We start from the raw sequence: 16,149 nt of genomic DNA on the forward strand, positions 1-16,149 counted from the left end.
CAACAACACGGCACAGCCGGACACATAACAGGGGACTTTACATCTCACAACACTGGATTCAGTGATGAAACCCGTGATTAATGTTGTTGTCCCGCTGAAATCATAAGAAACGTCCATTCAGGTGCTTTTAAACACGAGCGCTCCCCCACAGGAAACGTCACACAGCCACCCCGCCCCCACCCAGCGCCTGACGTCACACGGGTACCCACACCGGGATCTTCCCTCACTTGCACTGTGTCTTACGTCACCTACGCGCTGCTGTGCTCGAGCTTGGTCGGTTTAACGACTGTGCTACTAATCACGTGATCACTCCTCCCCGCCGCTGAAAACCAACACTGCCCAGGAGCTGTGCTATTGCCATTGGTGGAAAGGAATGTCAATCACTGGTTACAACCAATAGCAGAAGAGGACAAGCGGAGAAGGCGGTACCCCCGCTGAATCCGTCTTCCGTTCTGGCGTCGATCTCTCCGTCAAAGCGAACAAATCACAAAGTAAATGTCCCGTTTTCTGACATTTCCATTTCCCTCTGAGGGAAGTTGGGCCGTTTGTGAAGCGTCTCCTCTGGCCGGAGTCTAATATATCGCCGAGAGGTAGGAGGAGACATGCGAAGGCGTGAGGTATCGACAAGGAGCTCGGAGACCCCGGTCTTGTGTATCTGGATCCTGTTGGATGGCCGGCAGATGGTCAGAGTGGATCCCTCAGCCCGTCCCTCCGACCCTCAGCACTCACTCACACCCCGTCCCCTTTACTCTCTGTGTGTGCATCCCTGACCGTCTCTCCGACCCTCAGCACACTCACACACACCCCGTCCCCCTTACTCTATGTAACCCGTGACCGTCTCTCCGACCCTCAGCTCAGACACACACACCCCATCTCCTTTACTCTCTGTGCACCCACCACCGTCTCTCCAACCCTCAGCACACACACACACACCCCGTCCCCTTTACTCTCTGTGCACCGCTGACCGTCTCTCCGACCCTCAGCACACTCACACACACCCCGTCCCCCTTACTCTATGTAACCCGTGACCGTCTCTCCGACCCTCAGCTCAGACACACACACCCCGTCCCCTTTACTCTCTGTGTGTGCATCCCTGACCGTCTCTCCGACCGTCAGCACACTCACACACACCCCGTCCCCCTTACTCTATGTAACCCGTGACCGTCTCTCCGACCCTCAGCACACTCAAACACACCCCGTCCCCTTTACTCTCTGTGCACCCATGACCATCTCTCTGACCCTCAGCACACTCACACACCCCGTCCCCTTTACTCTCTGTGCACCCATGACCATCTCTCTGACCCTCAGCGCACTCACACACACACTGTCCCCTTTACTCTCTGTGCACCCATGACCGTCTCTCCGACCCTCAGCACTCACACACCCCGTCCCGTTTACTCTGTGTGCACCCGTGACCGTCTCTCCGACCCTCAGCACACTCACACACACCCCGTCCCCTTTACTGTCTGTGCATTTGTGAATGTCTCTCCGACCCTCAACGCACATTCACACAGCCCGTCCCCATTACTCTCTGTGCACCCGTGACCGTCTCTCCGACCCTCAGCACACTCACACACCCCGTCCCCTTTACTCTCTGTGCACCCGTGACTGTCTCTCTGACCCTCAGTGCACACTCACACACACCCCATCCCCTTTACTCTCTCTGTACCCATGACTGTCTCTCCGACCCTCAGCACACACACACACACACACACACACACACCATGTCCCCTTTACTCTCTGTGCATCCCTGACCGTCTCTCCGACCCTCAGGACACACTCACACACACCCTGTCCCCTTTACTCTCTCTGCGCCCATGACCGTCTCTCCGTCCCTCAGCACACTCACACACCCCGTCCCCTTTCCTCTCTGTGCACCCATGACCGTCTCTCCGACCCTCAGCACACTCATACACTCCCCGTTCCCTTTACTCTCTCTGCACCCGTGACCGTCTCTTCGACCCTCAGCACACTCATACCCCGTCCCCTTTACTCTCTGTGCACCCATGACCGTCTCTCCGAACCTCAGCACACACTCACACACACCCCGTCCCTTTTACTCTCTATGCAGCCATGACCGTCTCTCAGATCCTCAGCACACTCACACACACCCCGTCCCCTTTACTCTCTGTGCACCCGTGACTGTCTCTCTGACCCTCAGTGCACACTCACACACACCCCATCCCCTTTACTCTCTCTGTACCCATGACTGTCTCTCCGACCCTCAGCACACACACACACACACACACACACCATGTCCCCTTTACTCTCTGTGCATCCCTGACCGTCTCTCCGACCCTCAGCACACACACACACACACACACACACACACACACACCCCGTCCCCTTTATTCTCAGTGAACCCATCACCGTCTCTCTGACACTCAGCACACTCACACACACCCTGTCCCCTTTACTCTCTGTTTACCCGTGACTGTCTCTCCAACCCTCAGCACACTCACACATACCCCGTCTCCTTTACTCTCTGTGCACCGATGACCGTCTCAGCGACCCTCAGCACAGTCACAACCCATCCCCTTTACTCACTGTGCACCCATGACCGTCTCGCTGACCCTTGGCAGACACACACACACACCCCGTCCCCTTTACTCTCTGTGCACACGTGACCGTCTCTCCGTCCCTCTGCACACTGACACACCCCATCCCCTATGCTCTCTGTGCATTTGTGAATGTCTCTCCGACCCTCAACGCACACTCACACAGCCCGTCCCCTTTACTCTCTGTGCACCCGTGACTGTCCCTCCGACCCTCAGCACACACACACCCCATCCCCTTTACTCTCTGTGCACCCATCACCATCTCTCCGACTCTCAGCGGACACACACACCCCGTCCCTTTTACTCTCTGTGCACCCGTGACTGTCTCTCCGACCCTCAGCACACTCACTCTGTCCCCTTTACTCTCTGTGCACCCGTGACCGTCTCTCCGACCCTCAGCGCGCACGCACACGCACACACACACACACACACACACACCATGTCCCCTTTACTCTCTCTGCGCCCATGACCGTCTCTACGTCCCTCAGCACACTCACACACCCCGTCCCCTTTACGCTCTGTGCAGCCGTGACCGTCTCTCCGACCCTCAGCACACTCAAAGACCCAATCCCCTTTACTCTCTGTGCACCTGTGAATGTCTCTCCGACCCTCAACACACACTCACACACACCCCGTCCCCTTTACTCTCTGTGCAGCCGTGACCGTCTCTCCGACCCTCAGCACACTCACACATACCCCGTCCTTTTTACTCTCTGTGCACCCAAGACCGTCTCTGCGACCCTGAGCACAGTCACACACCGTCCCCTATACTCACTGTGCACCCATGGCCGTTTCTCCGACCCTCAGCACATTCGCACACACCCCGTCCCCTTTACTCTCTGTGCAACCATGACCGTCTCTCCGACCCACAGCACACTCACACACACCCGTTCCCTTTAACCTCTGTGCACCTGTGACTGTCATTCCGACCCTCAGCACACTCAAGCCATCCCCTTTACTCACCCTGCACCCATGACCTTCTCTCCGACCCTCAGCACACTTACACACCCTGTCCCCTTTACTCTCTGTGCACACATCACCATCTCTCCGACCCTCAGCACACTCACACACCCCGTCCCCTTTCCTCTCTGTGCACCCATGACCGGCTCTCCGACCCTCAGCACACTCACACTCCCCGTCCCCTTTACTCTCTGTTCACCTGTGACCGTCTCTCCGACCCTCAGCACACTCACACATACCCTGTCCCCTTTACTCTCTGTGCACCCATGACCGTCTCTCCGACCCTCAGTTCTCACTCACACACACCCCGTCCCCTTTACTCTCTGTGCACCCGTGACTGGCTCTCCGATCCTCAGCACACTCACACAGCCCGTCCACTTTACTCTCTGTGCACCCATGACCGTCTCTCTGACCCTTGGCAGACACACACACACACCCCGTCCTCTTTACTCTCTGTGCATTTGTGAATGTCTCTCCGACCCTCAACGCACACTCACACAGCCCGTCCCCTTTACTCTCTGTGCACCCGTGACTGTCCCTCCGACCCTCAGCACACACACACACACACACCACGTCCCCATTACTCTCTGTGCACCTGTGACCCTCTCTCCGACCCTCAGTACACACACACACACACACACACACACACCCCATCCCCTTTACTCTCTGTGCACCCATGACCATCTCTCCGACCCTCAGCGGACACACACACCCCGTCCCTTTTACTCTCTGTGCACCCGTGACTGTCTCTCCGACCCTCAGCACACTCACTCCGTCCCCTTTACTCTCTGTGCACCCGTGACCGTCTCTCCGACCCTCAGCACACTCACACACACCTGTTCCCTTTAACCTCTGTGCACCCGTGCTGTCTCTCCGACCCTCAGCACACTCACTCCATCCCCTTTACTCTCTGTGCACCCGTGACCGTCTCTCCGACCCTCAGCACACTCACACACACCTGTTCCCTTTAACCTCTGTGCACCCGTGACTGTCTCTCTGACCCTCAGTGCACACTCACACACACCCCGTCCCCTTCACTCTCTCTGTACCCATGACTGTCTCTCTGACCCTCAGCACACACACACACACACACACACACACACACACACACACACACACACACACCATGTCCCCTTTACTCTCTCTGCATCCCTGACTGTCTCTCCGACCCTCAGGACACACTCACACACACCCTGTCCCCTTTACTCTCTCTGCGCCCATGACCGTCTCTCCGTCCGTCAGCACACTCACACACCCCGTCACCTTTACGCTCTGTGCACCCCGTGACCGTCTCTCCGACCCTCAGCACACTCACACATACCCCGTCCTTTTTACTCTCTGTGCACCCAAGACCGACACTGCGACCCTGAGCACAGTCACACACCGTCCCCTATACTCACTGTGCACCCATGGCCGTTTCTCCGACCCTCAGCACATTCACACACCGTCCCCTTTACTCTCTCTGCACCCGTGACCGTCTCTCCGACCCTCAGCACACACACACACACACACACACACACACCCCGTCCCCTTTACTATCTGTGCACCCGGGACCGTCTCTCCGACCCTCAGCACACTCACACACCGTCCCCTTTACTCTCTCTGCACCCGTGACCGTCTCTCCGACCCTCAGCAAACTCACACACGCAGTCCCCTTTACTCTCTCTGCACCCATGACCGTCTCTCCGACCCTCAGCAAACTCATACACTCCCCGTTCCCTTTACTCTCTCTGCACCCGTGACCGTCTCTTCGACCCTCAGCACACTCATACCCTGTCCCCTTTACTCTCTGTGCACCCATGACCGTCTCTCCGAACCTCAGCACACACTCACACACACCCCGTCCCTTTTACTCTCTATGCAGCCATGACCGTCTCTCAGATCCTCAGCACACACTCACACACACCCCGTCCCCTTTACTCTCTGTGCACCCGTGACCGTCTCTCTGACCCTCAGCTCAGACACACACACACGCACACCCCGTCCCCTTTACTCTCTGTGCACCCGTGACCGTCTCTCGATCCCTCAGCACACTCACACACCCCGTCCCCTTTACTCTCTGTGCACCATGACCGTCTCTCCGACCCTCAGCACTCACACTCACACACCGTCCCCTTTACTTTCTGCACCCGTGACAGTTTTGCCGACCCTCAGCACACACACACACTGTTCCCTTTACTCTCTGTGCACCTGTGACCGTCTCTCCGACCCTCAGCACTCTCACACACACCATCCCCTTTACTCTCTGTGCACCCATGACTGTCTCACAGACCCTCAGCACACTCACACACACCCTGTCCCCTTTACTCTCTGTGCACCCGTGACTGTCTCTCCGACCCTCAGCACACACACACACACACACACCCCGTCCCCTTTATTCTCAGTGAACCCATCACCGTCTCTCTGACACTCAGCACACTCACACACACCCTGTCCCCTTTACTCTCTGTTTACGCGTGACTGTCTCTCCAACCCTCAGCACACTCACACATACCCCGTCTCCTTTACTCTCTGTGCACCGATGACCGTCTCAGCGACCCTCAGCACAGTCACAACCCATCCCCTTTACTTACTGTGCACCCATGACCGTCTCGCTGACCCTTGGCAGACACACATACACACCCCGTCCCCTTTACTCTCTGTGCACACGTGACCGTCTCTCCGTCCCTCTGCACACTGACACACCCCGTCCCCTTTACTCTCTGTGCATTTGTGAATGTCTCTCCGACCCTCAACGCACACTCACACGGCCCGTCCCTTTTACTCTCTGTGCACCCGTGACTGTCTCTCCGACCCTCAGCACACTCACTCCGTCCCCTTTAAACTCTGTGCACCTGTGACTGTCATTCCGACCCTCAGCACACTCACGCCATCCCATTTACTCTCCCTGCACCCATGACCTTCTCTCCGACCCTCAGCACACTTACACACCCTGTCCCCTTTACTCTCTGTGCACACATCACCATCTCTCCGACCCTCAGCACACACACACACCCCGTCCCCTTTCCTCTCTGTGCACCCATGACCGTCTCTCCGACCCTCAGCACACTCACACACCCCGTCCCCTTTACTCTCTGTTCACCTGTGACCGTCTCTCCGACCCTCAGCACACTCACACATACCCTGTCCCCTTTACTCTCTGTGCACCCATGACCGTCTCTCCGACCCTCAGTTCTCACTCACACACACCCCGTCCCCTTTACTCTCTGTGCACCCATGACCGTCTCTCCGACCCTCAGCACTCACACTCACACACCCCGTCCCCTTTACTCTCTGTGCATCCCTGACCATCTCTCCGACCCTAAGCACACTCACACACAACCCGTCCCCTTTACTCTCTGTGCACCCGTGACTGGCTCTCCGATCCTCAGCACACTCACACAGCCCGTCCACTTTACTCTCTGTGCACCCATGACCGTCTCTCTGACCCTTGGCAGACACACACACACACCCCGTCCTCTTTACTCTCTGTGCACACGTGACCGTCTCTCCGTCCCTCTGCACACTCACACACCCCGTCCCCTTTACTCCCTGTGCATTTGTGAATGTCTCTCCGACCCTCAACGCACACTCACACAGCCCGTCCCCTTTACTCTCTGTGCACCCGTGACTGTCCCTCCGACCCTCAGCACACACACACACCACGTCCCCATTACTCTCTGTGCACCTGTGACCCTCTCTCCGACCCTCAGCACACACACACACACACACACACACACACACACACACACACACACCCCATCCCCTTTACTCTCTGTGCACCCATGACCATCTCTCCGACCCTCAGCGGACACACACACACCGTCCCTTTTACTCTCTGTGCACCCGTGACTGTCTCTCCGACCCTCAGCACACTCACTCCGTCCCCTTTACTCTCTGTGCACCCGTGACCGTCTCTCCGACCCTCAGCACACTCACACACACCTGTTTCCTTTAACCTCTGTGCACCCGTGACTGTCTCTCTGACCCTCAGTGCACACTCACACACACCCCGTCCCCTTTACTCTCTCTGTACCCATGTCTGTCTCTCTGACCCTCAGCGCACACACACACACACACACACACACACACACACACACACACCATGTCCCCTTTACTCTCTGTGCATCCCTGACCGTCTCTCCGACCCTCAGGACACACTCACACACACCCTGTCCCCTTTACTCTCTCTGCGCCCATGACGGTCTCTCCGTCCGTCAGCACACTCACACACCCCGTCCCCTTTACGCTCTGTGCACCCGTGACCGTCTCTCCGACCCTCCGCACACTCAAAGACCCAATCCCCTTTACTCTCTGTGCACCTGTGAATGTCTCTCCGACCCTCAACACACACTCACACACACCCCGTCCCCTTTACTCTCTGTGCAGCCGTGACCGTCTCTCCGACCCTCAGCACACTCACACAAACCCCGTCCTTTTTACTCTCTGTGCACCCAAGACCGACTCTGCGACCCTGAGCACAGTCACACACCGTCCCCTATACTCACTGTGCACCCATGGCCGTTTCTCCGACCCTCAGCACATTCACACACACCCTGTCCCCTTTACTCTCTGTGCACCCATGACCATCTGACCGACCTTCAGCACACTCACACAGCCCGTCCCCTTTACTCTCTGTGCATCCCTGACCGTCTCTCCGACCCTCAGCACACACACACACACACACCATGTCCCCTTTACTCTCTGTGCATCCCTGACCGTCTCTCCGACCCTCAGCACACTCACACACACCCCGTCGCCTTTACTCTCTGTGCACCCATTACTGTCTCTCCGACCCTCAGGACACACTCCCACACACGCCATCCCCTTTACTCTCCCTGCACCCATGACCGTCTCTCCGTCCCTCAGCACACTTACACACCCCGTCCCCTTTCCTCTCTGTGCACCCATGACCCTCTCTCCGACCCTCAGCACACTCATACACACCCTGTCCGCTTTACTCTCTGTGCACCCGTGACCGTCTCTCCGACCCTCAGCACACTCACACTCCCCGTCCCCTTTACTCTCTGTTCACCTGTGACCGTCTCTCCGACCCTCAGCACACTCACACATACCCTGTCCCCTTTACTCTCTGTGCACCCATGACCGTCTCTCCGACCCTTAGCACACTCACACTCACCCCGTCCCCTTTACTCTCTGCACCCATGACCATCTGTCCGACCTTCAGCACACTCACACAGCCCGTCCCCTTTACTCTCTGTGCACACCTGACCGTCTCTCCGACCCTCAGCACACTCACACACACCCGTTCCCTTTAACCTCTGTGCACCTGTGACTGTCACTCCGACCCTCAGCACACTCACACACGCCATCCCCTTTACTCTCCCTGCACCCATGACCTTCTCTCCGACCCTCAGCACACTCACACACGCCATCCCCTTTACTCTCTGTGCACACATCACCGTCTCTCCGACCCTCAGCACACTCACACACCCCGTCCCCTTTCCTCTCTGTGTACCCATGACCGTCTCTCCGACCCTCAGCACACTCACACACACCCGTCTCCTTTACTCTCTGTGCACCCATGAACGTCTCTCTGACCCTTAGCAGACACACAAACACCCCCTGTCCCCTTTACTCTCTGTGCATCCGTCACCGTCTCTCGGTCCCTCAGCACACTCACACACCCCGTCCCCTTTACTCTCTGTGCACCTGTGAATGTCTGTCCGAGCCTCAACACACACTCACACACACCCCGTTCCCTTTACTCTCTGTGCACACGTGACCGTCTCTCCGACCCTCAGCACACTCACACACCCCGTCCCCTTTACTCTCTGTGCACCCATAACCGTCTCTCCGACCCTCAGTTCTCACTCACACACACCCCGTCCCCTTTACTCTCTGTGCACCCATGACCGTCTCTCCAACCCTCAGCACTCACACTCACACACCCCGTCCCCTTTACTCTCTGTGCATCCCTGACCATCTCTCCGACCCTAAGCACACTCACACACAACCCGTCCGCTTTCCTCTCTGTGCACCCATGACTGTCTCTCTGACCCTTGGCAGACACACACACACACCCCGTCCCCTTTACTCTCTGTGCACACGTGACCGTCTCTCCGTCCCTCTGCACACTCACACACCCCGTCCGCTTTACTCTCTGTGCATTTGTGAATGTCTCTCCGACCCTCAACGCACACTCACACAGCCCGTCCCCATTACTCTCTGTGCACCTGTGACCCTCTCTCCGACCCTCAGCACACACACACACACACACCCCATCCCCTTTACTCTCTGTGCACCCATGACCATCTCTCCGACCCTCAGCGGACACACACACCCCGTCCCTTTTACTCTCTGTGCACCCGTGACTGTCTCTCCGACCCTCAGCACACTCACTCCGTCCCCTTTACTCTCTGTGCACCCGTGACCGTCTCTCCGACCCTCAGCACACTCACACACACCTGTTCGCTTTAACCTCTGTGCACCCGTGACTGTCTCTCTGACCCTCAGTGCACACTCACACACACCCCATCCCCTTTACTCTCTCTGTACCCATGACTGTCTCTCCGACCCTCAGCACACACACACACACACACACACACACACACACACACACACCATGTCCCCTTTACTCTCTGTGCATCCCTGACCGTCTCTCCGACCCTCAGGACACACTCACACACACCCTGTCCCCTTTACTCTCTCTGCGCCCATGACCGTCTCTCCGTCCCAAAGCACACTCACACACCCCGTCCCCTTTCCTCTCTGTGCACCCATGACCGTCTCTCCGACCCTCAGCACACTCATACACTCCCCGTTCCCTTTACTCTCTCTGCACCCGTGACCGTCTCTTCGACACTCAGCACACTCATACCCCGTCCCCTTTACTCTCTGTGCACCCATGACCGTCTCTCCGAACCTCAGCACACACTCACACACACCCCGTCCCTTTTACTCTCTATGCAGCCATGACCGTCTCTCAGATCCTCAGCACACACTCACACACACCCTGTCCCCTTTACTCTCTGTGCACCCGTGACCGTCTCTCTGACCCTCAGCTCAGACGCGCACACACGCACACCCCGTCCCCTTTACTCTCTGTGCACCCGTGACTGTCTCTCCGACCCTCAGCGCGCGCACACACACACCCTGTCCCCTTTGCTCTCTGTGCACCCGTGACCGTCTCTCGATCCCTCAACACACTCACACACCCCGTCCCCTTTACTCTCTGTGCACCCGTGACTGTCTCTCCGACCCTCAGCACACACACACACACACCACGTCCCCATTACTCTCTGTCCACCCGTGACTGTCTCTCTGACCCTCAGCACAGACACACACACACACACACACACACACACACACACACACACACACAAACACACACACACACACACCCCCAGTCCCCTTTACTCACTGTGCACCCGTGACTGTCTCTCCGACCCTCAGCGCACACACACACACACACACACACACACCCCGTCCCCTTTATTCTCAGTGAACCCATCACCGTCTCTCTGACACTCAGCACACTCACACACACCCTGTCCCCTTTACTCTCTGTTTACCCGTGACTGTCTCTCCAACCCTCAGCACACTCACACATACCCCGTCTCCTTTACTCTCTGTGCACCGATGACCGTCTCAGCGACCCTCAGCACAGTCACAACCCATCCCCTTTACTCACTGTGCACCCATGACCGTCTCGCTGACCCTTGGCAGACACACACACACACACCCCTGTCCCCTTTACTCTCTGTGCACCCGGACCGTCTCTCTGACCGTTAGCAGACACACAGACACACACTGTCCCCTTTACTCTCTGTGCACACGTGACCGTCTCTCCGTCCCTCTGCACACTGACACACCCCGTCCCCTTTGCTCTCTGTGCATTTGTGAATGTCTCTCCGACCCTCAACGCACACTCACACAGCCCGTCCCCTTTACTCTCTGTGCACCCGTGACTGTCCCTCCGACCCTCAGCACACACACACCCCATCCCCTTTACTCTCTGTGCACCCATCACCATCTCTCCGACTCTCAGCGGACACACACACCCCGTCCCTTTTACTCTCTGTGCACCCGTGACTGTCTCTCCGACCCTCAGCACACTCACTCTGTCCCCTTTACTCTCTGTGCACCCGTGACCGTCTCTCCGACCCTCAGCGCGCACGCACATGCACACACACACACACACGCACACACACACACACACACACACACACACACACACACACACACACCATGTCCCCTTTACTCTCTGTGCATCCCTGACCGTCTCTCCGACCCTCAGGACACACTCACACACACCCCGTCCCCTTTACTCTCTCTGCGCCCATGACCGTCTCTCCGTCCCTCAGCACACTCACACACCCTGTCCCCTTTACGCTCTGTGCAGCCGTGACCGTCTCTCCGACCCTCAGCACACTCACACATACCCCGTCCTTTTTACTCTCTGTGCACCCAAGACCGTCTCTGCGACCCTGAGCACAGTCACACACCGTCCCCTATACTCACTGTGCACCCATGGCCGTTTCTCCGGCCCTCAGCACACTCACACAGCCCGTCTCCTTTACTCTCTGTGCACCCGTGCTGTCTCTCCGACCCTCAGCACACTCACTCCGTCCCCTTTACTCTCTGTGCACCCGTGACCGTCTCTCCGACCCTCAGCACACTCACACACACCCGTTCCCTTTAACCTCTGTGCACACATCACCATCTCTACGACCCTCAGCACACTCACACACCCCGTCCCCTTTCCTCTCTGTGCTCCCATGACCGTCTCTCCGACCCTCAGCACACTCACACTCCCCGTCCCCTTTACTCTCTGTTCACCTGTGACCGTCTCTCCGACCCTCAGCACACTCACACATACCCTGTCCCCTTTACTCTCTGTGCACCCATGACCGTCTCTCCGACCCTCAGCTCTCACACTCACACACCCCGTCCCCTTTACTCTCTGTGCATCCTTGACCATCTCTCCGACCCTAAGCACACTCACACACAACCCGTCCCCTTTACTCTCTGTGCACCCGTGACTGGCTCTCCGATCCTCAGCACACTCACACACCCCGTCCTCTTTACTCTCTGTGCACCCGTGACTGTCCCTCCGACCCTCAGCACACACACACACACACACCACGTCCCCATTACTCTCTGTGCACCTGTGACCCTCTCTCCGACCCTCAGCACACACACACACACACACACACACACCCCATCCCCTTTACTCTCTGTGCACCCATGACCATCTCTCCGACCCTCAGCGGACACACACACCCCGTCCCTTTTACTCTCTGTGCACCCGTGACTGTCTCTCCGACCCTCAGCACACTCACTCCGTCCCCTTTACTCTCTGTGCACCCGTGACCGTCTCTCCGACCCTCAGCACACTCACACACACCTGTTCCCTTTAACCTCTGTGCACCCGTGCTGTCTCTCCGACCCTCAGCACACTCACTCCATCCCCTTTACTCTCTGTGCACCCGTGACTGTCTCTCTGACCCTCAGTACACACTCACACACACCCTGTCCCCTTTACTCTCTCTGTACCCATGACTGTCTCTCTGACCCTCAGCACACACACACACACACACACACACACTCACACACACCATGTCCCCTTTACTCTCTGTGCATCCCTGACCGTCTCTCCGACCCTCAGGACACACTCACACACACCCTGTCCCCTTTACTCTCTCTGCGCCCATGACGGTCTCTCCGTCCGTCAGCACACTCACACACCCCGTCCCCTTTACGCTCTGTGCACCCGTGACCGTCTCTCCGACCCTCAGCACACTCAAAGACCCAATCCCCTTTACTCTCTGTGCACCTGTGAATGTCTCTCCGACCCTCAACACACACTCACACACACCCCGTCCCCTTTACTCTCTGTGCAGCCGTGACCGTCTCTCCGACCCTCAGCACACTCACACATACCCCGTCCTTTTTACTCTCTGTGCACCCAAGACCGACTCTGCGACCCTGAGCACAGTCACACACCGTCCCCTATACTCACTGTGCACCCATGGCCGTTTCTCCGACCCTCAGCACATTCACACACACCCCGTCCCCTTTACTATCTGTGCACCCGGGACCGTCTCTCCAACCCTCAGCACACTCACACACCGTCCCCTTTACTCACTCTGCACCCGTGACCGTCTCTCCGGCCCTCAGCACACTCACACACACCCGTTCCCTTTAACCTCTGTGCACCTGTGACTGTCATTCCGACCCTCAGCACACTCACGCCATCCCCTTTACTCTCCCTGCACCCATGACCTTCTCTCCGACCCTCAGCACACTTACACACCCTGTCCCCTTTACTCTCTGTGCACACATCACCGTCTCTCCGACCCTCAGCACACTCACACACCCTGTCCCCTTTCCTCTCTGTGCATGCATGGCCGTCCTTCCGACCCTCAGCACACTCACACACACCCTGTCCGCTTTACTCTCTGTGCACCCGTGACCGTCTCTCCGACCCTCAGCACACTCACACTCCCCGTCCCCTTTACTCTCTGTTCACCTGTGACCGTCTCTCCGACCCTCAGCACACTCACACATACCCTGTCCCATTTACTCTCTGTGCACCCATGACCATCTGACCGACCTTCAGCACACTCACACAGCCCGTCCCCTTTACTCTCTGTGCACACCTGACCATCTCTCCGACCCTCAGCACACTCACACACACCCCGTCCCCTTTACTCTCTGTGCAGCCATGACCGTCTCTCTGATCCTCAGCACACACTCACACACACCCCGTCCCCTTTACTCTCTGTGCACCCATGACCGTCTCTCCGACCCTCAGCACACTCACACACACCCCGTCCCCTTTACTTTCTCTGTACCCATGACTGTCTCTCCGACCCTCAGCGCACACACACACACACACACACACACACACACACACACACACCATGTCCCCTTTACTCTCTGTGCATCCCTGACCGTCTCTCCGACCCTCAGCACACACACACACACCATGTCCCCTTTACTCTCTGTGCATCCCTGACCGTCTCTCCGACCCTCAGCACACTCACACACACCCCGTCGCCTTTACTCTCTGTGCACCCATTACTGTCTCTCCGAACCTCAGGACACACTCCCACACACGCCATCCCCTTTACTCTCCCTGCACCCATGACCGTCTCTCCGTCCCTCAGCACACTTACACACCCTGTCCCCTTTACTCTCTGTGCACACATCACCGTCTCTCCGACCCTCAGCACACTCACATACACCCGTTCCCTTTAACCTCTGTGCACCTGTGACTGTCACTCCGACCCTCAGCACACTCACACACGCCATCCCTTTACTCTCCCTGCACCCATGACCTTCTCTCCGACCCTCAGCACACTTACACACCCTGTCCCCTTTACTCTCTGTGCACACATCACCGTCTCTCCGACCCTCAGCATACTCACACACCCCGTCCCCTTTCCTCTCTGTGCACCCATGACCGTCTCTCCGACCCTCAGCACACTCACACACACCCTGTCCGCTTTTCTCTCTGTGCACCCGTGACCATCTCTCCGACCCTCAGCACACACACACTCCCCGTCCCCTTTACTCTCTGTTCACCTGTGACCGTCTCTCCGACCCTCAGCACACTCACACACCCTGTCCCCTTTACTCGCTGTGCACCCATGACCATCTGTCCGACCTTCAGCACACTAACACAGCCCGTCCCCTTTACTCTCTGTGCACACCTGACCGTCTCTCCGACCCTCAGCACACTCACACACACCCCGTCCCCTTTACTCTCTGTGCAGCCATGACCGTCTCTCCAACCCTCAGCACACTCACACACACCCCGTCCCCTTTACTTTCTCTGTACCCATGACTGTCTCTCTGACCCTCAGCACACAGACACACACACAGACACACACACCATGTCCCCTTTACTCTCTGTGCACCCATTACTGTCTCTCCGACCCTCAGGACACACTCCCACACACCCTGTCCCCTTTACTCTCTCTGCGCCCATGACCGTCTCTCCGTCCCTCAGCACACTCACACACCCTGTCCCCTATACTCACTGTGCACCCATGGCCGTTTCTCCGGCCCTCAGCACATTCACACACACCCCGTCCCCTTTACTATCTGTGCACCCGGGACCGTCTCTCCGACCCTCAGCACACTCACACACCGTCCCCTTTACTCTCTCTGCACCCGTGACCGTCTCTCCGACCCTCAGCAAACTCACACACGCAGTCCTCTTTACTCTCTCTGCACCCGTGTCCGTCTCTCCGACCCTCAGCACACTCATACCCCATCCCCTTTACTCTCTGTGCACCCATGACCGTCTCTCCGAACCTCAGCACACACTCACACACACGCCGTCCCTTTTACTCTCTGTGCAGCCATGACCGTCTCTCCGATCCTCAGCACACACTCACACACACCCCGTCCCCTTTACTCTCTGTGCACCCGTGACTGTCTCTCCGACCCTCAGCACACTCACACACCCCGTCCTCTTTACTCTCTGTGCACCACTGACCGTCTCTCCGGCCCTCAGCACACTCACACACACCCGTTCCCTTTAACCTCTGTGCACCTGTGACTGTCATTCCGACCCTCAGCACACTCACGCCATCCCCTTTACTCTCCCTGCACCCATGACCTTCTCTCCGACCCTCAGCACACTGACACACCCTGTCCCCTTTACTCTCTGTGCACA

At 57.5% G+C, this 16,149-nt stretch overlaps 1 protein-coding gene across 1 annotated transcript in view; it reads left to right on the forward strand.

Annotated features, from left to right (window-relative positions):
- Nucleotides 1-437: 437 nt before the first annotated feature.
- LOC140208037 (uncharacterized) overlaps nt 438-16,149 on the forward strand; it is a 189,740-nt gene continuing 174,028 nt past the window's right edge. Inside the window, exon 1 of the mRNA XM_072276566.1 lies at nt 438-590. The gene's annotated coding sequence lies outside the window, so the exon portion shown is untranslated. The remainder of the gene's footprint in view (nt 591-16,149) is intronic.

This window comes from Mobula birostris, chromosome 13 (genome assembly GCF_030028105.1).
Source record: "Mobula birostris isolate sMobBir1 chromosome 13, sMobBir1.hap1, whole genome shotgun sequence".
NCBI classification, from domain to species: domain Eukaryota; kingdom Metazoa; phylum Chordata; class Chondrichthyes; order Myliobatiformes; family Myliobatidae; genus Mobula; species Mobula birostris.